The following is a 23749-nucleotide window of genomic DNA, read 5'->3' as shown; positions in this document are numbered from 1 at the left end:
ACAGTATTATTTAATTCTGTTCTGTTTTCTGCCTATATCTGGGTTTTATGTTGATTTTGTTATTATTTTGGTTATTTGAGTGAATTTACATTTATGATCGGCCGATCCTCACTGCATCCCTAGGGGAATTTCCTTTCCTTTGGATTTGCATTATTATATTTTCTCATCTTACCTGTTACATATTTTTGGTTTATCCATGTGTACAGTATTTCTTATTTCTTTGATCAGCAGTTTTCTTTTGGTATGTGTTTTGGTATGTTTTAATATTTTGCTATTATGTGTTGCTAATAAAATCCATTTTGTATTTTCACATTAATTTTGAGTGCTTCCAATAGACCCGCTTTCTCTTTTTGTTTTTTTGTATTACTTTGGGTTGTTAGCACCGCCAGAGGGTAATTTTAACCCCCATACCTGGCTAAGTGATTTATTTTGATCTATTGGGAGTGGATTTGATTGCGGCATCATTTTTGTGGTTGTATATATGCTCCCGGAAGAAGCCTTATGGCGAAACGGCCGTTGGAGTATCTATACCACTCACTTTCCTGTGTCCCACCGCTGCACCGTGCTGACCATCTCCTTGTTTGGAGCTTTAACGCTGATGCTGTTTTGTCCGGTCTCTGTTACTGCTATATGATTACTGCCTGATGCTAACAGTGAGCGGGATGCCGGGGGCTTGCATTGCCTCTTACTTACCTCTGTCTTGCACACCCCTTCTCCTCTGGATGTCTGGTGCAGCGTCATAGCAAGTATCTGGATATTTCCTTGCTCCACGGTAGCCTTTGGGACACTATCATTTTTGTCTGCCACAGCTTATATCAGTTACACCTAGCTGTGGCATTAGGGAGTTATTTTCTCATGTTTTTCTCCCTTGTTTTCTCTGCTGACTCATTGTTTCCATTTTAGTCTTTGAGGGGACCCCACCTCTGCATATTTTAGACATTTATTTTCTGTTTTTCTCTGGCTCTTTATTATAACTGCCAGGGTTTAGCCACCACCTTCAGGCTAAACAGCATCTAGGGTATTCATTTATTATATTTTCATTGTTGCTCTTTTTTTCTGTGTTTACTTGGGTTTGTGTAGATATTGTTTTTTTCAGTCATTTGTATTATCATGTGTTGCTAATCGGCTGATCCCCATTGCATTTCCAGGGGAAATTATTTTCCCCTGGATTTGCATTATCATACCTATGTATTTTGCATGTTACATATTTTGGGTCTCTACTCTTTTTTATTGTGTATTCTTTGGTTCAGCAGTGTTCATTTAGTATGTGTTTAGGTATATTTTAATATTATTTTTGTGTTTTGTATTGCTAATAAAATCAATTTTGTACTTTCACATATTTTTTGTGTGCTTTCAACAAACCCTCTTTTTCTTTTTGTGTTCGTGTATATATATATATATATATATATATATATATATATATATATATATATATATATAAACAAAAGACAAAGCGTGCAGCCCATAGCGTAAAAAGCATAAAAAAAATTAATACAAAGGTTGAGGAGAGGGAAACAAGCTCACTCACAAACAAAGATAAAATATAAGCATTGTGTATATCACCACCATGGATCAGCACGGAATATCCCCCACAGCAAAGATGATAAAAGCTGCCAGCTGCAAGTCCAATAGATCAGACCTCATGGTATGCAATAAGGTAATTCATGTGGAAGTCCTTGGTTGTTAGCCCTTCGGAGACAGGTTGATTGCCATCCGCAACCAACACTGAGGCTCCTTGCAGCAGGAACAGGAGCTCACCACGTGTGTTCCGTCCCAAGGTGATGACGTAATGCCGTCGCTGCTATCCTAAAGGATACACTATGGGCTGCGCGCTTTCTCTTTTGTTTTTATATATTTATCTGGATGTGGTTCTCCACCTGAAAGCTGCCCTTAACCCATTAAGCGTAACCACCAGACTGGACAATACAGGAGTGGATTAGTATACATTACTGTATCTTTCCATATCTTCTGTTGTTATCTCTATCTGCTATTTGAGTGATTACATTTTGTATTAACATCATTTTATTATTACTATATCTATTGGCACTACTATCCTTTGTTATATATATAACCCTTAAAGAATTGGAGGAGATGATAAAATTAACCTATACATTCAATGTCTATCATATTACTAAATATACATATATACCCAACACACAGTTAAACATATATTGGATATAAAATAGTTCTCAATAAACAATTATAAAACAACAATATAAAACAACACTATTCTCTAGGGTTCAAACCAAACTTGAGAATACGAATCTTGTATGTGGATCAGACCCCATCAGTATTAACTATGGGATACATTGCAATACATCAACATAGTGCAATGATATTGCATATCTAGATCCCACCTATAGATAGAGGGATGATCACACATAGGCCAGCTTGCAGTATAATACTTGGATATTGATGATAGAAAAAGAGATCATATGACATTATATGTATGCAACCACAATTAAATAATTATTAAACATTGCACCCTGATGAGTGCATAAATCAAATGTCAATTCTTATGATCCCATATGATCCCTCTCTCTCTCTCATCCTTTCTCTGTCTCTCTAAGCCTCTCTCACCCTCTCTATGTCTCTCTCACCCTCTCTCTGTCTCTCTCACCCTCTCTCTGTCTCTCTCACATTCTCTCTCTCTCTCTCTCTCTCTCTCTCTCTCTCTCTCTCTCTCTCTCTCTCTCTCTCTCTCTCTCTCTCTCTCTCTCTCTCTCTCTCTCTCTCTCTCTCTGTCTCTGTCTCTCTCTCACCCTCTCTCTGTCTCTGTCTCTCTCTCTCAACCTCTCTCTGTCTTTCTCACCCTCTCACCGTCTCTCTCACTCTCTCTCTCTCACCATCTTTCTGTCTCTCTCTCACCCTCTCCCTCTCTCACCCTCTCTCTGTCTCTCTCTCTCACCCTCTCTCTGTCTCTCTCTCACCTCTCCCTGTATCTCTCACCTCTCTCTGTCTCTCTCTCACCCACACTCTCTCTGTCTCTCTCTCTGTCTATCTCACCTGCACTCTCTATGTCTCTCTCTAACCCTCTCTCGCCCACACTCTCTCTGTCTCCCTCTCTCTCACCCTCTCTCTGTCTCTCTCACCCACACTCTCTCGGTCTCTCTCTTTCTGTCTCTCACCCACACTCTCTCTGTCTCTCTCTCTCGCCCTCTCTCGCCCACACACTCTCTGTCTCTCTGTCTCACCCTCTCTCGGTCTCTCTCTCTATCTCTCTCACCCGCACTCTCTCTGTCTCTCTCTTTCTCACCCTCTCTCTGTCTCTCTCTCTCTGTCTCTCTGTCTCTCTCTCTGTCTCTCTCACCCACACTCTCTCTCTCTGTCTCACACTCTGTATCTGGATATCTTATTTACCCTGTATATCTTAACTGCCCTATATTACTCCAAAATAACCTATACTGCTTTCTTCCAGATCTGACTCAAGCTTCACACAGGAGACATCGGAATCCCCCCTAACCCAGAAGACAGGTAGGGTACACCTCTCCTCCAACATAAAACATTGCGGAAATGAGGGTACCTGGACATTGAGGGACTGCGGATCAGGTAAGATCCCAGGCGGGATTGCTGCTTTAGATATTGTGAAGCGGGGCATCCATATAATGGTTATGGGGTGCAGGAAACTAGTCATTCACACCTGGCTTTTTTTTTCTAGAACACACACGTAACAAGGACTAATTGTAGTATACTGTAATACAATAAATAAACTTATGTCAAAAACGAATGTTGTTCTTACTGGAAATTTATTCAATTTATTTTAATTATGTATTTTTTTAAAGCGGGGCTGGAGGCGGGACTAGGGGAAGGGTTGGGGCAGGACTAGGGGAAGGGTTGGGGCAGGACTAGGGGAAGGGTTGGGGCAGGACAAGGGGAAGGGTTGGGGCAGGACTAGGGGAGGAGTTGTGGGTGGGACTAGGTGGCGAGTAGATTTTTTGGTTCGGCGAGTAGATTTTTGGGTGATTTGTCAAGCACTATATATACATATATATATACACATGAAATTCAGTCAGCACACTGTAGTTGAAAATGTTGTAATAGCAGATGCTAGTCCCATAGAGAGTAAATATGATACGAACCAATCCAAAGACCAGTAAAGAGACAGCAGACCGCACGGGGTTAATCCAAAAGTCTATATTCACAACATGAAATACACGTAAGCCAACGCTTCGGTCCCACAGAGAGACCTTCCTCAGCGCCGTGCGGCCCTGAGGAAGGTCTCTCTGTGGGACCGAAACGTTGGCTTACGTGTATTTCATGTTGTGAATATAGACTTTTGGATTAACCCCGTGCGGTCTGCTGTCTCTTTACTGGTCTTTGGATTGGTTCGTATCATACATATATATATATATATATATATATATATATATATATATATATATATATATATATATATATATATATAGTGATTGACAAATCACCCAAAAATCTACTCATATATATATTCAGCCCTTAATAGAAGATTAATTAAGAACATATGATTATATGAAATGGAAGAAAGAGTCAGATATTAAAGAGCTAAGCTCTAAACTCTGCAGTCAATTGCAGATGACTACTGGAGCCAACCTCACTGCAGAGCCAACAGAAAGAAAAACAGGACAATATAAAAGTACTGGTATCTGTACATTTATTGAGCACCCTTGGAGACAGGGTGCCTAATGTATAGATCCAGAAGATCTCTCTTAGACTTAGGTGTTTGAACCTGCTCCCACCTAGAACAGAGGGTGGGATATGTTAAAGGCCCATGATGGTCAGAGAACAGGGTTCCTTATTATGTTTCTGCATAAAGTGCCTAGACAGACTGTGTAAACTATAGCCATGGATAACACTGTGGTAATGTTCTAAGAGATGCGTGTTGAATGCACGATTTGTCCTCCCAATATACTGGAGATCACACGTGCATGGAACCATATAGACCAGACCTGCACAAAATACATCCTGCACTCACTGTGTGGCCCGCCATGACTGTGCTTGCTCTCCTCCTTCTTCTCCCCCTCGGAGCCCGCTCTCAGCCCATTATCCCGAATCAGAGGAGGACTGCAGGGTAGGAACACACTCTAGCAGTGTGAGAAGAGCCTGCTGCTAGATTGCGCACGCTTCTTACCTCGTCCAGTCCTGGGGGGATGATGATGATCTGGGTGGGGGCGGGGGGAGGGAGATGATATGATGATGATGATGATTATCTGGGGGGAGATGATGTGATGCTGATGATGATCTGGGGGAGATGATGTGATGCTGATGATGATCTGGGGGGGATTATGTGATGCTGATGATGATCTGGGGGGGATTATGTGAAGATAATGATCTGAGGGGGATTATGTGAAGCTGATGATGATCTGGAGGGATAATGTGATGCTGATGATGATCTGGGGGGGATTATGTGATGCTGATGATCTGGGGGGAGAGATGATGATGATGATGATGATCTGGGGAGGGGGGCAGCTCACGTGATGCTGACGTCACGAGACTTCAGCATGGAAATCAAATTCACTTGTCTTGGCAAAATGTTGCAGCGTTGATGAGCTACAGCGCAGAGGGCACTTTAGGAACTACCCTTGGAAATCAGGTAAGAGTCCTAAAGTACGGGCGCATGTCGCAACGCCGGCACCCTAAGCATGTGTGGCCCAAATCTGTTTTCCTTGCAGCAGTTCGGCCCATCTCATTTTGCAAGTTATGCAGGCCTGATGTAGACTATATATGTAGATAGAGAGTCCACAAAGTCTTTCACTTTATGGATAGATTGGTTAGTAAAGGGACAAATGATATCTGTAATTTTTATATGTTTATATGTGAAGCAACAGCCTCTACCACTGGCAAAATTCCCACAAGACATGGAACGTGAGAGTTCTGTACATACAATTGTTTCTTTCAACCTACTTGGAGCTAAGGCTCTCTTGGTGTTCCTCACCTTTTTTAAACAACCGGGGCCTTTAGGCAATGTAGGACTCAAAATGGGGTAATTCTATAGAATGTCCCATTGTCTATTAAGGACTCCCTTGATGGAATAAGCAGTCTGGTTGAACTGTGAAATAAATTTGGGAAATTCCAAGCATTTGTTGCCCTCGCAATAATCCTTCACCAAAGTAGATCTATCCTTATTCTTTATGGCCCTATTTATCACCTTAGATTTAGCAAGAAACTGATTCCGATTGGCCCATTTAACTTGGCAAAAGGCCTTGTAGACCTGCCCCCCATCATAACCTTCATCATAATCTATTGACTAAAATATTTATATACACACACATATACATATTTATACACACACAGATATACACATACATATTTATATATTCATATTCCTATACACTGTGAAAGAGGCTTTGTAGACCTGCCCCTCATCATGACCTTCATCATAATCTATTGACTAAAATATGTATATACAAGCACATACTGTGGCGGCCGCCTTTATCCGCGGCTGCCTTTATCCTAATGCGGCCGGATCCGCGGCGCTCTGATAATCGCGTCCAGATGCGGGTTTTTTTGGTCCGGAGTGAATTGCGTTATTTTAGCGCTCGTAATATTAGCATTTTATTATCGCTGTCTGCAATACTGCAATACCGTCTAAAAATTCAGGGGGGTGTTCGCGAGCTGTTGTATTGGAAGTCTAATACTTTAGCAGTTCAACCTACGTCAGTACACAGTCTGCATGTGCGCGCGCAGTAATTGCAAATTTGCATATTTACTGTATACATGCATTTGCAGTGCTGTATGTCTCATTTGAAAATTGTTGAAACGCATAGGCGTGTACAGTACTGTAACAGTATACAGCGCTCTCCCCTCACTCGCCCTCGCACACACACAGGATAATGTACTGCACTGCAGGGTATTTCAACTCCTTATCTTCTCTACAGTGCATTACACCTCTCCCACACCATTCCTTTGAATGTGCGTCTTTCTGGTTTCAATCACATTCCTGCTTGACAGTTGATGATTACTGCGCATGCGCCTGTAAATTCACCACTAGTTGCTTGAGTGAGTGACCAAAAAATAAATAAATAAATACATTTTCTCCTCATTTTTTATTTTTATTTTCTTCACAAGCCTGCCTGCAAAAACCATCTTGATATTACGATATTCAATCTGTGCTGTAGCTTTTGGCTGCGAACCTGTGCGTTTGACTGCACATGGTTGATTTGTGTGCTTTTTATGTACTGTATTTGAGGGTGTAGGGATCAAATTATTATGGTGACCTGCCTTTTGAAATTATGTCATTTCTTTGAACTGCTGCACAGCTAATCCTTCATGCAGCTGTATCCTGTACCCCCCTCCCCCACGCACACACACAACGCTCGCTCAAGGATTTGAAACTCTTATCGACAGAAACCTCTACAGAGTTATTCATTTTCTGAAGCTTGACATTGTGTTTTTAATCTGTCCCTAGCCGAGCGTCACCTCACTGCGCCTGCGTGTAATCCTCTTTGAGATGGGAGCTAGCTGATTACTGCGCATGACTCACCCAACCCCCCCCCCAACCATTTGAGGCTTTGTTTACAGTAACACTTTGGAAAATCCCTTCTCGAATTTGATATGTAAATCTGATTTGCACAACACTGAGAAGCGACAGCCGTTTCCAAGCCAAGGTCAAAGCGACAGGCTAAGGCTAGTACAGAAAACCTTCTGCTGACACCAAAGGCTAAGGGTTTTTAAACATGTAAGCCTTATTATGTCAGGAAGAAATTCGGTCATGTACACACAACGCAAAACAAATGGCAGCCAACCCATCGAACCCGCAGGCCACTTCCTCGTTTATGCTTCGATGACTCTGCTGCCGCTCTCCCGGAAATCTACAGCCCATCTTCTCCACTACTCGTCCACGACGCTGCCGCCGCTCTCCCAGAAAACCACAGGCCATCTTCGCCACTGCTCTTCGACGACGCTGCCGCTAGTGCCCCTGAAATCCACGGGTCACTTTCTCCATTACGCTTAGACGACTCTGCCGCTTCTCGTCCGGAAATCCACAGGTCACTTTCTCCATCCCTCTTCGATGATGCTGCCACTTCTCCTCTCCCGGAAATCCACAGGTCACCTCCTCCACCCTTCTTCGGCAACGCTGCTGCTTCTCTCCATGGAACCCCCATCTCATCCTCCGTAGCACCCATCCACCCAGATGTCCACAGCACGCCATGCACAAGAACCAGCTCGTTAGACCGCATGCTGAATGGGATAAGTGTGGATATCCCCGGGAACTCTATTGTGCTGGCAAAGATAGATCTGCTTCAGGAGACCATGCTAACTATGGATCAACGGATGCAGAAGATAGAGACTGACATAGAGGGGATACATCATTTGCTCGGTGTTCATGCGCCTGTATCCACGACGCCGGAGCAGGAGAGTGGCATGGATGTGATGAATGGGACCTTCGACCACCTTCCATCAGCAAGCGCACCCCCTCCACCAGAAAATTTTGTGTACATATATGCCGTTGAGGAGAAGGATAACATGACAACCCCGTCAAGACCACACCAGGAGACAACACGGCGACCAAGACAGGAGGAAAGCTTCCTCCCAGACAACCTACCCTCGCCCGCCACCACATGCACACCCGCTCACAGAAGCACACCCGCTCACAGAACCCAACCTACATACGCTTGCATCGATACAGTGCTCGACATCATCCTGCACAAGCTGCCCAATCCACTCAGGGAGAAGTATAGGGTGATGAGTGCTGGTATACCCCACAAGTATGCCATATTAATTTTTAAGCACCACGTGTCCTACTTGGTGTACTCCGAGTGGGCCTACAAAGTGAACTATGAAGGAAATCGCGAAAAAAAGACGCTTCCTGATAATTTAAGAAAGACTATTGTGGAGGAATTGCAGCGTTTTTTTTCAATTACAGATCCCTTAATGAAAAGCTTTTGAGACTGCATTAATAGCATTTTGCGCCATACAAGTCATCGGCCCTGGAAGGACAATCTGGTGGGGTACGCATTTGCGTGAGTGTTCAACTGTTGTTTATTTTTTGTAAATATTTTTTTCAAGTCCCCGAGGGCTGCAAACAGGCCCGGTTTTCAAAGGTTATCCTGAAAATCGTGCCTGTTTGCGGCCCTCGAGGACTGGAGTTGTGCAGGCCTGACTGACTGTTCTGTACACCAACCTACTGTAAATGTTTTGACTTGCTGTACTATAATAAAGGAGATGTTGCGTTTTTTTAGATTATCTGAATAAATAATTTTTTTTAATAACACAATACTCTTGTGCTGTACTGTACATGTTTTTACTTGCTGCACTTAAATAAAGGAGATGTTGCGTGTTTTAACCTGTATTAATAAAGAAATGTTTTTACTTACTGTACACACAGGACCTGCATAATTCCAGTCCCCGAGTGCCGCAAACAGGCCCGGTTTTCAAAGGTTATCCTGAAAACCGGGCCTGTTTGTGGCCCTCGTGGACTGGAGTTGTGCAGGCCTGACTGACTGTTCTGTACACCATCCGACTGTAAATGTTTTGACTTGCTGCACTTTAATAAAGGAGATGTTGCGTTTTTTAAATTTTCTGAATAAAGAGGTTTTTTTAAGAACAACATGTGACTGTAAACCATACTGACTGACTGTAAATGTTTTGACTTTCTGTACATAAATGTTTTCACTAGCAGTAACCATACACCTATTGATGTTTTGAATTGCTGTGCACTTAAAATGTTTTTACATTGTACAGTATGTGTAAATAAATGTTTTTGTACTTCACCAATAAAAGAAAATGTTGATTTGTTTTAAATTGTTCCATTGTCTCCTTTTATACTGTAACAAAATACAGTGTTTCCAGAATGTACTGTACATCACAAGAGTATTAAAACAATACTGTACATGCTGTACGGGTATAGAATATACATACTGTACTGTATGTACTGGAATACATGTAGAATAAATGCATACTTTTTATTTTCTTGGGTTTATTATACAGTATATATAAAAAAAAGTATTGTATACAGTACGGTCTGAAAACATCAGCATACTGTTTCAGGTATTCTATCCTAATCAATAACAATGCCACTAAACTGTAGACTCCGGTACGTGGTTTTTAAAATCCGATTTAGCAATGTGCAGGCATTTTTACACAAAGCGATATTTTCCATCGAAATCCCTCTATTTGCCGTTTTTCGCATGAGATGACAAAGTTTTATTTTCTGAGGAAAAACAAAAATAAAAATTTTACTGTAATTGTCAGTCCCCTAAAGAAGTTCCAAGTCAGTCCCACCAATAATTTTCTCAGGGGGCGTCTCGTGTTCACATGCGCATGCGCCTACTGTCCATGTGATGACACCGTCGATGTGATGACACGCATATGTGTTTCAAGAAGGTTCCAATGCGCATGCTTCTAGCGTTCCACCAATTGTTCAGTATCTACAGCACTGTAGAAGTCGATCAGCCAATTATATTGCTTACAGGAGAATCACTTGACTTTTGAATCACACTAATATTGATATTTTCAAAATAAAAAAAAAAACAGAATAAAATACGGCAACATTACTCACCATAGAATTTCTCATTCAGCTGGCGCCGGCGCCGGGCCAATGCCAGTCCAGTATTTTTGATCATACACATTGTTGACAGGTGACAGCGGGACTACTACACCTGTAGTCAGCTGATGAGGCTGGAAATCGCTTAGGTACATGCAAGCTTGCTCGAAACAGTACGCGAAATCCAGCTTAGGCTGCAGGTATCCTTGCGTGGACAGACAGCAAGGGTTGTCACTGACGGTCGGACCGTTATTGGAAGCCGGTGCTGGTGCTGGCGCATTGCTTGCCAGCGACTGACGTTTCTTACTTGGTTTTAACACTACCTTTTGCCTTTTGCCGTCTGCATGATCATAGATACGGGAAAAACCCGGTGATACACACCAATACCCTCCAATAAATTCGGGATCAATACAAAAAAAACATGGATCGCTACATAACTTTTTCCTTATTGCACGCTTCCACACATGAGGATCTGGCGAAAATTTGTAAAAGTCATAGTTTTCGATAAAATACTGATAAATTTGAACAACTGTTGCCATCTTATCATCTGTTGCATTAATCGCGGCCCATATTAAAAAAGCGTACGTTCGGTCGGATTTTTGGAACACGGGCTGCACTTGTGCACTTATGGCGGGAATCTCTGGACAATAAGAAACTGGTGCTTGTTTTTCTTTAATATGAAAAGCCTAAATTGATACATTATTGTAACCTCTTCCTTCAGTACCAAGGCCAATTTACAATAGACCACTGTGGTATCTTTTTTAAATTTAACACCTGCAAGTCGACACATTACTGAAGCACATGCGCATTACAATTCATGAATATCTGCCACCTGGTGGACATGCGAAGAATTGCAACCAATTAAATCTGAACCATTCTCAATAAACACATAAACCGCGCATCAACTGCGGCTGTGAATGCAACATGAATGTGGTATGAATGCGGCATGAACACGGTGTAGTGTGTGGCATTCTAAAAAAAATCCCGGATAAATGCGGTGATGTTGGAGAATAAAAGGGGACGTGACAGTATACATATTATACACACAGAGATATACACATACATATTTAGATATACATATTTCTATACACTGTGAAAGAGTCTTAGGGGCCGAAGATCTGGGGGTGGGGGGTGGAGATGATATAATAATGATGATCTGGTGGGGAGATGATATGATGATGATGACGACAATGATGATGATGATGATGATGGACTGAGGGAGATATAATGATGGTCAGGAGGAGGGCTGGGGGAGATATGATCATGATGAGGGGGACTGACCCTGGAATACAACAAGCTTGCTGCTGAAAAGAGGTGTAATACCTCTCATTAAGGTCATGCTTAGGGTGCTGGTGCAGGTGCACTACCGTGTGCACTCCTGCAGCTCGAGCGACGTGTGCACTTGGCTGCAGGAGATTAGGGAGGTGATCGGGGTTGTGGCGGTGAACTTGGCAAACGCATCACTGAGCTGGTTGGCTCTCATTAGCTGAACCAGCTCATGTGATACTGACATCACAGGACTGCAGCCTGGAAGACAAATTCATTTGTCTTTGCAAAATGTTGCAGCATCAACGCGCTACAGCACAGTGGGCACTTTAGGAACTACCCTTGGAAATCAGGGAAGAGTTCCAAAGAGCGTGCGCACATCGCGACGCCAGCACCCTGAGCATGTGTGACCCAAATCTATTTTCCTTAGAGCAATTCAGCCCATCTAACTTTACAAGTTGTGCAGTCCTGGTTTAGACGATATATTTTATGTAGATAGACAGTCCACAAAGTCTTTCACTTTATGGATAGATTGGTTAGTAAAGGGACAAATGTTATCTCTAATTTTTATATGTTTACAAGTGAGACAACAGCCTCTACCACTGGCAAAATCCTCACAAGGCATGGAACGTGAGAGTACTGTACTAACAATCATTTCTTTCAACCTACTCGGAGCTAAGGCTCTCTTAGTGTTCCTTGCCTTTTTTTAAAAAACAGCCTCAGGATGTGTTATACAGCTGGATCCTGGTAGTGGAAAGTAGCAGTGTCCCGTTCCTCTCTTTTGGGGAACAATACTAGTCCGGATAGCACCACTTATGCACCAGAGACAAGTCCCGGCTAGATTCACATGTGGTCGCCTGAATAGATGTCACAAGACCCGCCTCATGATTATGTGACAACCAAATTGTATAAACCGGGCCAAAGACTGCTGGCAAGATGTATGCTCAAATAATGTCCATAAAAAAGTCAGTGTGCCACTAACACATCCTACTGTATGCATTTCGTATTGGGTCAATACTTCATCAGGGGTAATTGGACATATTACAACTAATATTTAAATACTCTGCGGTGGTTACCGATTGGTTAGAATGGGGGGGAGGGGGTGGTGGCCAATATCCGTGGTCCACACAGGTGTACTAAATATTCAAACAACTACAAATAATTAATAAACTATGTTTAAAAAAGACACAATTTAATAATGTTATTATACTTAGTAAAATAAGAATGGTTACTCACTGAAATGAGATTTAAAAAAACACAGCATTAGTTTCGTAACAGTGTCACAGATAATTATAAATAAGGACAGACTGTATGTTGAAACTCAAGGAGTATGATAATCATGAAGGCAAAAGTAAAACACTTTAATACTTTAGAGGACACAAATTAAAAAAAGTGTAATAAACACTAACTGGAGACAAAGTATCAATAAAACACATCAAATTCCAACAATAAGTTAGAATATTCAGACAGAGTGAGTGGTAAAATTCCCCTAATGAATGTCACTAGTCAATAAAGATAAAATATATAAATAATATAAATAATATTAAAACCACAATATAATGATAAAACATAAATTAGATATAAAAAGATGAAACCTAACAACAATACATAACTTATATTAATATAAAGATCAAGCGTCTAGTTCGTCATTAAGACCTTCAGGTGCCAATGTATGCATATTTAAGATCAAATAGCTCTTTTGTTTAAAGAGAGCTTTTAACCTGTCACCTCCTCTACAACTAGGTGCTACAATTTGGATGCCTTTATAACTCAATCGAAATGGACCAGTGTTGTGATTAATTTTGAAGTTGCGTGAAACGCTATGTTTTTCATAACCTATTCTGATTTTTCTAGTGTGTTCTATAATTCTCACTTTTAATTGACGTTTAGTTCGCCCTATATATTGTTTACCACATGGCCATTCTACAGAGAAGCCCAATGCTACATCCAATATGACAAAAATACACAGTAAAATACTTATATATTCTCTTTAAAAAGGGTCATATAGTTTAACCCTTTGGTGAAAGCGTTGTAAGCTTGCGAGCCACGACAAGGCAGACACCTGTTCGCAAGTCCTAACTCTACCAGATAAAATACTAATATATCTCTATTAGGATTAAAATTCTCATTTACCTCTATTAGGAGAGAGAAAGACCACCATTGGATCTGTATCCAGTAGAATGAAATGACCTACTCACTTGGGAAGTGGGGAGGGGCGGCCTTAAAACCTGGGAAGGAGGAGCCACTAACCCCCAGCAGCTGAGAAAGCTGAAAATAAGTTAACAAAAACACACAAAACCCCAGCAAGCTCTTTTTGGGAACCCCTGAGCCCCCACAAAATATATATGTATATAAGTGTCAAAAAGGAGAGCTATTGAGCGTGGCATATGTACTGCTTCGCCAGCCTTTATTTTAAAACTTCTCTGGGGCGTAGCGGTTGCATCTTCTGAATTCAGCGCGCAATAAATTGGGTATCCCCACATTCGCGCCGCCCAGCACCTGTGGCTGATCCGCGGTTGATCAGTTTAATTATAATGGTTCGGATTTAATTAGGGGTAATTCTTCGTGTATCCGCCAGTTGGCAGATATTCATGAATTGTAAAGAATTCTAATGTGCTACAGTAATGTATCTACTTGCAGGTGTTTAAAAAAAACTACAGTGGTCCATTGTGAATTGACCATGTTACTGAAGAAGTTACAATACTGTATCAATTTAGGCGTTTCATAATAAAAACTCAATGCACAGTGTCTTTTTTACATAACTGTACTGGATGTCTCCTGTCCTGCAATGAAATGCCCGACATAATGTACGCTTATTTAATATTGTCCGCAATTAATGCAGCAGATGATAAGATGGCCACAGTTGGTCAAATCTCAATATTTTCTCAAATTATGACTTTTACAAATTTTTACCAGATGCTCGTGTGTGAAAGTGTGCAATAAGGAAAAAGTTATGTATCAATCCGTGTTTTTCTCGTATTGCTCCTGCACACGGAGTTAGAGGAGGGTATTGGTGTGTGTTGCCAGATTTTTCCCGTATCTTTGATCATGGAGACTTCAAAAGGTGAAAGGTCATGGTAAAACCAACTAAGATTTGTCATTCCCAGGCCAGCAATGGAACAGCGTCAGCGCCAGCACCGGCTTACAATAACGGTCCGACCGTCAGTGAAAACTTGGTGACCGGCAACCCTTGCTATCTGTCCCCGCCAGGATACCTGCAGCCGGAGCAAGATTTGACGTACAGATACCAGCAAGCTTGCATGTAACAAAAAGATTTCCAGCTTCATCAGCTGTCAACTACAGGTGTAGCAGGCCCGCTGTCACCTGTCAACTACGTGTATAATCAAGAATATGGGACTGGCAGTGGCTCGGCGCCAACCGATTGGCAAAGTCAATCAGCAATGAAGGTAAAAACCTGCAGTTCAAGCTGCCGTATTTTATTCTTTTTTTTAAATATCAATACATTATGCACACAGACAAGCGATTAGGTACAGCAGATCGGTCCGTTCTCCTGTAATCAATCGCTTTGCTTATGGTTATTTAGTTCTGTTATTTTATTCACAATTCTAGAAAATGTAGTCCAGCAATATAATTGGCTGAGCAGCTTCTACAGTAGATACTGAACAATTGGTGGACTGCTAGGCGCATGCGCGTACTGTATGTCTCATTAGAACCTTGTTGAAACGCATATGCGTGTCATCACATTTAGGGGCATGCGTGTATGTGAACAAGAGACTCCCCCCCCCCGAGAAAATTATTGTGGCCTTCTTGAGGAGACTGATTGATTTTAACCAACCATTATGTGAAATGTTATACAGTACTTACTGTATGTTTTTGAGACACTGAAATTTTTATAAAAGGGTTGCAGAATGCAACAATGAAACAATTAAAATATATTCAAGTTTTTAAAAAAAAATTGGAGTTAAAACATTCTGTTATAAATTTTGAACAACAGAACAGCAATAACGGAAACATATAATTTACGGTACCAGTAATAATTTTATTTTTCCTCAGAAAATAAACTTTGTCATCAAGCGGAGAACGGCAAATGGAGGGATTTCGATGGATAATATCGCTTTTTTTGAAACATTGCTTGCGCATTGATGAATCTGATTTAAAAATCCAAGTACTGGAGGCAACAATTTAGTGACAGTGATAAAAACAAGAACAAGGGGGAGCGAGGGGTTAATAAAATAGTCTAAAAGTATAAATAAAATTCTAGCACATCCAACCCTCCTAAATAAAGGCGACTAGGAACAGCAGGGGGGGGTGGGGGGAGGAGGAAATGGAAATATATAATATAATCCACTATACTCACACAGCAAGTACATACAGAACAATAGGTATCTGCAGTAATCCAGCCCTCCAGTGGCAATCTGAGCAGCAAGATGTGGTGGTTTCTGGCAGAAAATCTTCTCTCAAGTGGAATCTTCACTGCGCTATGCTTCCCATTTGCTCCCGTGTGGTGTGGTACAAAGATGATGAAGCAAGTGTTTAAAATCAGATCAACACATTTAATAGTGTAGATTAACAAAACACTCACATATATAAAACTCCCAAATCAGCGCCCGTGGTGTAGTCGTGATCCCTGCAACAAAAATCCTTGCTGCCGGGTCCGGAGAGCAAGGAAGTGTGATAATTGCGTGCGGCTGCTCGCAACCTCAACGGGAGCCTCTGCGGGTCAAAAGACATCCAACTGGAAAGAGCTATGCGTTTTGCCGATACTTCGGCTTCCTCAGGCTTAAAGATATCCTAATTAACAATAATGAGCTCTAGGGTCTATATAACATGAAAGGACCCCCTATTCAAACTTCATGTGCCTGACGAAGCCGAGGTCTCGGCGAAACACGTAGCTCCCTACAGTTTGCTGTTCTTGACCCATGGGGGCCTCCGTAGTCAGTGTGAGCAGCCGCACGCAGTACTTCCATCTCCTTGAATTCCAGACGCGGTGACAGGGTTAGCTGCTGCAGGACGCATCACCTCTCTACAGGAGTAGACCTGGGACTTTTCATTATGTGAGTGATTTGTTGTTACACTCCAATAAATGTATTGATCTGTTACTTATACATTTGCCTCACTTACCTTCTGCCGCTACACTTGGGAGTAATCGGGATGCTTTTGCTAAGCGGAGGAATTCCTCTGCCAGAACCCTGCCTACGAGCAACACCTGATCCCTGTCGTGTCGACCAGTGTGGACGGGTGGGACTCCCACAGATACCACTCTTAGTAACCGTACTTACACTAGGCCGTGTAAGTATTGTGGACTCCATTTTTATATTTCCCCATTCCCACCTCTCCCTTAGGAGGTCATATCCTCCTTTTGGAAGTCCAATTCTTATCAGTTTTTGGGTATTTGATTGTCTTAACCCCTTGCTCCCCCTGTTTCCTGTCTTTATCAAAGATATCTAATGTGGGGTCTGTGCACAATATATACACTCCAATGCTAATTGCAATACTGCTCGCACCTGTGTGAAAGTGGGAGGGGGAGAGGCTAAACGAGCCTCAATCAAGTCTCTTAGTTTTTAGCACACACACTAATATCACTGCTAAACCTTATGCAACAGGTTTAGTGCGGCAGACAGATAGAACACGCTGGTATAGGGTTCTCTATTAACCCTTGGGGTTACAATGGTAGTGAACTGGGGCGCTCCCTTAAACAATGCTTTAAACTGAACAGAAGAATAAGGTCAAAACTAAATATACATATATCACACTTCAAATGCTCAGTGTCTGCTGCTCAAGCCATGGAAATGATCTTCCCACGATCCTCAAGAAAACATAGGTAGAAAGAGAGACAGAGGGGCGCAGACAAGGGTCAGAGTTAATATCAGACCAGTAGTTGAAAACACATACAATAGTAAACCAATGGTTAAGAGCACAGGGGTGATAAGGGTATAACGCAATATTTACTCACACAGGCCTGTGTGGTACTGGGTAGTACTATAGGTATCTTTATTTTATTTTCCTCCTTCTTGCTAGTCAATCAGGCTCCTTCTCCCTCTGTACATCATGGATGGGCCACTCAGGGCACATGTAGTGGAAGACAGCGCCACACAGATGAATAAAAATACGTTTATTTGGCAAAGAATGTGAGACAACAATTCACTCACATGTAAAAAACTGCTCAGGGACGCCGACGTCAACCTCCCGCTCTCCGGTGCAGGGTGCTCCTGTTCGCCGTGTCCGGTCTACAGGACTGTTCACCGTCAGTGCAGGTGAAAGCTATGGTGTCCTCGAGCAGACACACAACTTCTGGTCCAGGTCTCTGGACACACAACGCGTTTTGGACAATTGAATCCTTCGTCAGGCGTGTGCAGAGTACCTGGGAGACCTTATCTTTATAGGGCTGGCATGATTGATTGCCATTAACCCCTCAAATGCTGGATCATATTTCCTGGTCTCAAAGAGTACCTTTGAGCTATGATTGCAGCTATAGATTGCTGCATGGGATATATAAATAACTAGAGGAAGAGGGGAGGGGAAGTGTAGGCGGACGCTCACAGAGGTATGCAAGGGAGACTGGTTATGGTGAAATTAAATAAGGCTTTTATTGCGCCTGTTTCCTTAACATCAGGAAATCATCCAAACAAGGGGTAAACAAAGCTTCTATTCACTTGGGAGTATTTCTAGTGACATACTATGCAATCCACAACTCCCTTTAGATAAGCATGTCTCCGAGCCCCAAACATATAGCATGAAATGAACAGATATAAAAAGTCTTATAAATTAAAGTCTTATCAGTTAGCTGGGCTGCTGTAGGGGAAGCTTCTCTGCTCTCTTGGAACCACACCCTTGTTTGCTCAGGAAATGTCAGGCTCCAGGTTAGAATCTTGTCCCCTTTGTCTTGTGGTCAGCTTGTCGCTCAAGACATCTGTCCTTCCTTGGTTCAGCCCAGTTGTGGACTAAGGAATCTCTGCTCTGTCTCCAAGTTCAGCTCAGGTTTGAGCTAAGGAGTCTCACAAGATAGGCTTTTCTAAGCAATCTAATCAGGCAGGTGGTGTTTGTTAATTGACTACCAGCAGTTAACCACCACACTGCTGGATTAGAGGCACATTACCTGAACAGGGATAACTACCCTTTTACAGGAAGCCCCCGCATCAGCTTGAAATTATCACATAAATGATATGCAGTATAGAGAACCATAAGGTGCAAATGGGGACAAGAGACTAGATAAACAAAAAAACTTTGAAAAAGTGCACCATAGCGCGAAACGTACGTCAGGTGATCCGACGTGATGACGTCACTCAGCAATACCGGTGGATACACCTAACATCCACGCTGAATGTCGGAGCTGCTTTCCTCTATACGCAGCAACAGCAGCACTGATGCACTATCATCAAGCTAAGCTAAGTCCTTCTTGTAGCTCCTCTTTGTATACTAAGTATTATTATATGTGTGCTACACTTCAATGAGTTTTTCACTCGAGCTACAGATCTTTGCAGTCTGAGCTGCTGCTTACCATACACAGGAGCGCCTGCCTCACTGCACTGATACCACGCTTAGCTACTTATTAACTTTCCTCAACATTGTGTATCACTATATGCACAGAGGTTACAAAACAGAGGTTTCCTTCTACTGAGTTACAATATTTATTACTACCATCAGATATTTTTGCTGCGGTCATTCTTTCCACGCTGTCTGTGCTGTATATTGACAACGCTAGACCAAGGACATCCTATATACAGTGGGTTGCATTTGATTATCATTTACACTGTCATTAGCATGTGGATTAACAGTATCTACACTAAACCATCATTTATATTTGTGTGTTATTGGCATACTGACCACCTTAGGACACTGTGTGGTTTCTAAGACACATATATGTATTGTGTTTTTTATGCAATAAACCTTTATATATGCTGTTCACTATACATACTACGGTTTAACAGTTAGGGGTTTATTTCATATTAGAGGCTATAACTGGATACTGAACCGTGCCTCTGGGCTATGCTACAGCATATTTTATGCTAGCCCTTAATAGGATTCTATTCTCCTTGTTTTCATTTCCATGTGTCTTAACTCAGTATATTAGTATATTTTCCTTTCACCGGTATATGTATGTTTAGTGACCATACGTCGTTACATTATCCTAGTATTTTAGTCACACTAGTTCTATTGTCTTAGGTCTACCTATAGGGTACATTAATTTTGTTCTGTATTTTTCCTTCTGGCACCAGTGCTAGTATATGGTTACACTATACCTTACCAGTTTCTCAGTTAATAGTAGTGACATACAGGCATACCCCACATTAACATACGCAATGGGACCGGAGCATGTATGTAAAGCGAAAATGTACTTAAAGTGAAGCACTACCTTTTCCCCACTTATTGATGCATGTACTGTACTGCAATCGTTATATACATGCATAACTGATGTAAATAACGCATTTGTAACAGGCTCTATAGTCTCCCTGCTTGCGCACAGCTTCGGTACAGGTAGGGAGCCGGTATTGCTGTTCAGGACGTGCTGACAGGCGCATGCGTGAGCTGCCGTTTGCCTATTGGGCGATGTGTACTTACTCGCGAGTGTACTTAAAGTGAGTGTACTTAAAGCGGGGTATGCCTGTACTTACTGTACCTATTAAATCCTTAGGAATTTATTACGGACAATTTAGCCTGCATATTATTAGGCTCGCTATAGACTACTGTTGCCTTAGGTTAACTTCTACATTATTATTTGTTGGAGTTCAATTGGTATGTCTTTAGGGCGTGACCCTGGATCTTCTTACCACATCCCTCTGTACAAATATTTTTATTTTTTGTTATGTACTGTAGATTAACCAATTAGTTTTTACGATTATCATTATTCCTACTATATCATTTCGAGTGCATTCACTGGGGTATCTTTGTTTGTTTTGTTTATCTAGCCTACATGATATATAAAGTCTTTAAACATATTTAAAAACAGTCTAAAAACAGTTTAAATAAGACTCAGTGTATTAAAAATATATCCAAACAACCATAATCCAAGCCGTGTTTTACATAGATTAGGGTGTGCTCGGAAATACAGACAAAACACATGGATCCTTCTGGCATTAAAAATGTATCTTTAAGAACACACAAATTGAATAAAAATTTATTTGAGATAAGATAAGGTACAACAATTGATGGAAAAGTTCAGTCTTTGGTGATACAATTTGCTTCAAAAGAAATTTTGAGCTAGAGCTTTAAACATCAGCTGGCCAGTCCAAAAGACTTGAGTGATGGAAGGGCCCCCTCTAGTGGTGATAAAAAATACAATCATCATTGGAAAATCACTTAAAGATCATTGGAAATATATCTAAGTGGTGCTCTTGTAAAGTTTAAAGCACACAAGTGGCAGTCTCACAATTATTCATAGACCTTATACAATCAGTTACTTCATATTTATAAAAAAAATCACACAATCATGCCCAGATGGATTAAAAGTATACACATCTATCAAAAAATGGCAGTCACACTACTCTTCAAAGAGATTATGCAAATGGTCTAAAAACTTATATAAAAAACATATAAATACATTACAGTTATAGATGAAGCTTCATTGCATATATAAAACGACGATTGGTGTAATTATTTCTGGAATAGTAATGGAAACAGAAAAACTCATGTCAGTCATATGGGGACATTAACAGACATAAAAGAAACCCATAGACCCATACTGGATTTAGATAAACGCCCCTAGATCTATGTCGATATTTAATCCAGCTGGGACAAGGGTCCATAATTTATAAATCCAAAAGGTCTCTTGTTGCGCTAATCTTTTGAGATGATCGCCACTCCTCCAGTTAGCAGGTGCTGACTCTAGAGCTCTATAAGTCATCCTGGTAGGGTCTCCCCCATGAATGAGAGAGAAATGCCTCGATAACAAGTGTGTCATCAGATGTCTACGTATGTTGCCCATGTGTTCCAGTATGCGGACCCTCAGTGGTCGACTGGTACGTCCCACATACTGGAGACCACATGGGCATTGCAGCAGATGGACAACGAAAGTGGTGCGGCATGTGATAAACTGTCGCATAGAAAAAGTCTCGCTAAAAAGGGAGGACCTCTTGAGAACAAAGGTACAACCTGAGAGAGGTGAATATGAGGTACCTTTTATCACGCAGTTTAACATGGAGTCTGGAGAAATCAGAAAGACATTAAGCAAACACTGGCATATACTCCAACAGGGCCCTGTCCTTAAGGGTCATACTGTATACCACAAAATCCCAGGATAATTTTCAAACTAACCGGTAATCTGAAGACACAAAAGACACCAAGTGCCTTCAAAATCACTAATATAGCAGTTAAAGACAACTGGCTTTCCCAACAAAAGGGATTCTATAGGTGTACCATCTGTAAAGCTTGTAAACATGGATCACGTGAAAAAATGAATTTTTGTTCAAGTGTGACATGCGAGACATTTCTATGCGACAGTTTATCACATGCTGCAAAACGTTTGTTGTCTATCTGCTGCAATGCCCATGTGGTCTCCAGTATGTGGGACGTTCCAGTCGACCACTGAGGGTCCGCATACTTGAACACATGGGCAACATACGTAGACATCTGGTGACACTCGGTATCAAGGCATTTCTCTCTCATTCATGGGGAGACCCTACCGGAATGACTTATAGAGCTCTAGAGTCAGTACCTACTAACTGGAGGGGTGGCGATCGTCTCAAAAGATTAGCGCAACAAGAGACCTTTTGGATTTATAAATTGAGGACCCTTGTCCTATCTGGATTAAATATCGACATAGATCTAGGGGAGTTTATCTAAATCCAGTCTGGGTCTATGGGTTTCTTTTATGTCTGTTAATGTCCCCATATGACTGACATGAGTTTTTCTGTTTCCATTACTATTCCAGAAATAATTACACCAATCGTCGTTTTATATATGCAATGTAGCTTCATCTATTACTGTAATGTATTTATATGTTTTTTTTATGTAAGTTTTTAGACCATTTGCATAATGTCTTTGAAGAGTAGTGTGACTGCCATTTTTTGATAGATGTGTATACTTTTAATACACCCATCTGGGCATGATTGTGTGATTTTTTTTTATAAATATGAAGTAACTGATTGTATAATGTCTATGAATAATTGTGAAACTGCCACTTACAGTACTGTGCTTTAAACTTCACAAGAGCACCACTTAGATACATTTCCAATGAGCTTTTAGTGATTTCCAGTGATGATTGTATTTTTATCACCACTAGAGGGGGATCTTCCATCACTCATTGAGTCTTTTGGACTGGCCAGCTGATGTTTAAAGCCCTACTGTACAGTAGCTCAAAATTTCTTTTGAAGCAAATTGTATCACCAAAGACTGAACCATTCTATCAATTGTTGTACCTTATCTAATCTCAAATTCATTTTTATTCAATTTGTGTGTTCTTAAAGATACATTTTTAATGCCAGAAGGATCCATGTGTTTTGTCTGTATTTCCGAGCACACCCTAATCTATGTAAAACACGGCATGGATTGTGGTTGTTTGGATATATTTTTAATACACTGGGTCTTATTTAAACTGTTTTTAGACTGTTTTTAAATATGTTTAAAGACTGTAAATATCCTATGCAGCAATCTATAGCTGAAATCATAGCTCAAAGGTACTTATTGATATCAGGAAGTAAGATCCAGCATGAGGGGTTAATGGCAATCAATCATGCCAGCCCTATAAAGATAATGTCTCCCAGGTACTCTGCACACGCCTGACGAATGATTCAATTATCCGAAACGCGTTGTGTGTGCAGAGACCTGGACCAGAAGTTGTGTGTCTGCTCGAGGACACCGTAGCTGGCGCCTGCACTGACGGTGAACAGTCCTGTAGATCGGACGCGGCGAACAGGAGCACACTGTACCGGAGAGCGGGAGGTTGACGTCGGCGACCCTGAGGAATTTTGTTTATTCATCTGTGTGGCGCTGTCTTCCACTACCTGCGCCCTGAGTGGCCCATCCATGATGTACAGAGGGAGAAGGAGCCTGATTGACTAGCAAGAAGGAGGGAAAGAAAATAAAGATACCTATAGTACTACCCAATACCACACAGGCCTGTGTGAG

Source organism: Ascaphus truei, chromosome 3, assembly GCF_040206685.1.
Source record: "Ascaphus truei isolate aAscTru1 chromosome 3, aAscTru1.hap1, whole genome shotgun sequence".
Lineage (NCBI taxonomy): Eukaryota > Metazoa > Chordata > Amphibia > Anura > Ascaphidae > Ascaphus > Ascaphus truei.
Note: the sequence above shows the minus strand (reverse complement) of the source record.